General features: G+C 37.1%; 1 protein-coding gene across 3 annotated transcripts in view; it reads right to left on the bottom strand.

The window, feature by feature from the left end:
- LOC122249975 (dual specificity protein phosphatase 2) overlaps positions 1 to 2,500 on the bottom strand; it is a 101,304-nt gene that overhangs the window by 2,114 nt on the left and 96,690 nt on the right. For all 3 annotated transcript variants that reach the window (XM_086550648.1, XM_086550649.1, XM_086550650.1), the window contains one exon: positions 1 to 2,500. This exon is cut by the window's left edge and continues 2,114 nt beyond it; it is cut by the window's right edge and continues 1,325 nt beyond it. The gene's annotated coding sequence lies outside the window, so the exon portion shown is untranslated.

The following is a 2,500-nucleotide window of genomic DNA, read 5'->3' as shown; positions in this document are numbered from 1 at the left end:
TGTGTCATCTTTTTGTTTTTCTTCTTCTTTCACTGATAAAGTAACTGAAAGTGGAGATCAAGTTCTTAGGAAAGTTGGTGATTATATGAAACTTTTTGATTTTTGATAACAGATAGTGCTGGTGAACTCGCCAATCAAGTAAGGTTTAGCTAGAGGTTATATACAGTCTACTTTCTCCCTGATACAAAATGACACAAATAATTGTCATCTACTGATGTGGGTGAAGATTAAGGGAATAAAACGCGGAAGAAATCTACAGGAAAAAAAATACAAGTGGTTACGTATTTCATTTCATTTCTTTGTCTTTTTTTCCATTTACTTATCTGTTTGTTCATCTTTTTTTTTAAGACTGTAAGTGTGCCATTGATCAGTCTAGATTATCAAAGTGTATTGCAGCGTGACCTATTTTGCTGTCCGTACCATTTGTTCTTGACTTTACAATCGTCTCTCTCTCTCTCTCTCTCTCTCTCTCTCTCTCTCTCTCTCTCTCTCTCTCTCTCTCTCTCTCTCTCTCTCTCTCTCTATCTATCTATCTATCTATCTATCTGTCTGTCTTTCTCTCTCTCTCACTATCTATCTATCTATCTATCTTTCTTTCTCTCTCTCTCTCTCTCTCTCTCTCTCTCTCTCTCTCTCTCTCTCTCTCTCTCTCTCTCTCTCTCTCTCTCTCTCTCTCTCTCTCTCTCTCACTCCAGTCAACTTTTCCCATCAAGATGAAGCTCTTAGGTAGTCAGCAGGTGTGAAAAGGTCCATAAAAGTGCAAGGAAAGTCTCATAACAGCGAATAAACGCAAATGACGTTGGCTTTTACACTACACACACTCATCGGCGCTCGGCGAAGATGAGAGACGTGGAAGGGTGTTTACGTCTTGTGACAAAAAAAGATAAAAAGAAAATCCTCAAGTTCTGTCGACCGTTGCCTTGCACGTAGGTAGATCCATGTTGCATAATGCTGATCGGGAGAATTCCCCCTTTGAACTCGTTCGTCAATTGCTCTTCCCCTTTCGCTAGTCCAAGAGTGTTCACAGAGAGAAATAATACGATAATACGTACCGTAACGTAAGTCTGTTCAGTGGACAGAATTTTCGTGCTTTTTTTGGCTCACTGTGGGGATCTTTTTGTTTGATTTTTTTTTTTTTTTTTTTTTTTATGTGTTGGATACATTGATTGATTAACCATACAACTACCTATCAGCTCTATCTCTCGACGGCAATTGCTAGTTGTGATCTATAAATCATTGTAGAAAAAAGGTGAGTGTAAGCCTACTGTACACCTCTATGAGCGCAGATCTAAAAGATTATAAGGTCGATGAAAATGCAGATATTCGTAGGATTTTCACATTTATGGACATAGTGATGGCTGAACGACCAAGTCAGTTTATATCTATCTACTACTACGGTTTCCATTATCTACACTCTGTTAATTTAATCAGATTCTGTCTTGCTGTTGTCAGTTTTCCCATCACCCAAGAGTACACTGAATACTATACTGACTGATATATATATATATATATATTTTTTATGATCACGTTTTTGTTATCATTATTATTACTAGCCTCTTTTGTTCTTATTAACATTCTTATCATAACTGTTATTAGTTTTATTAATTTCGTTATTATTATTAATACTATTATTATCCTTATTATCATCATCATCTTTATTATCACCCTCTTCATTATCATCAACATAATCATTATCATTGTTTTAACTTTTTTTTCATTATTTCCATAAGAGAAAATTATACAGTGCAATGGGTGAGGGACCATTTTTTTTTTTTTTTTTTTTTTTTTTTACTTTTGACGGGGGTGGGGGGGTAAGATAAATCAGCCCTATATTCTTCCATTTGAATATCTATTCTCAAAAAAGCTCGATGTGCGAGGGTTTATTATATAAAAGAAGCAATGCCATTCTTTTCTTCTTCTTTTTTTTCGAGTCTGAATTATTTTTCGAAGATCACAGAGTTTACATAAGCAGCTTACAACAATTAAGGTTATCGAGTTTACCTACTTAAGAATCACTGAAACTGGCAGGGAAATCATACAGCGTCGTCACAAAGCGTAATAATAGCGAAAAATTTCCGAAAAAATCACTCTCTGGATTAGCTATGTAGACGATGTCGATCTATGTAGGCCTATGTGGACCCTAAGGGAGGCCTTTACTACGCTACCTGATCTTCTAAAAAGTCTACGTGGTCGACGAACCTGTGTTGCTATTGGTTCACGGTATTTACATCGTTATTCTCCACCTCCTCCTCCTTCCTCTTTTTCTTCCTTCGTTCCTCATTTCTAACAACATGAAAGTCTGTTTAGAGAATCTGAAAGACAGTCGACTAACCATCGGCGCCAGATGGTCGAGTACAAAAAGAGATTCTTACCACGACGTCACAGGTACGTCAGCGACGCACTCAAAAATAGTATGACGTCATAAGCGCCAACGCTGCGCTAAGAACGACCAAAAAAATTCCCAAAAGGTCAGGTGCTTCCCAAACTGCATGACACGAGA

Source organism: Penaeus japonicus, unplaced genomic scaffold (assembly GCF_977035675.1).
Source record: "Penaeus japonicus unplaced genomic scaffold, GWHDUDI00000001_assembly GWHDUDI00000024, whole genome shotgun sequence".
Lineage (NCBI taxonomy): Eukaryota > Metazoa > Arthropoda > Malacostraca > Decapoda > Penaeidae > Penaeus > Penaeus japonicus.
Note: the sequence above shows the minus strand (reverse complement) of the source record. Positions and strands in the feature narration are given on the sequence as shown.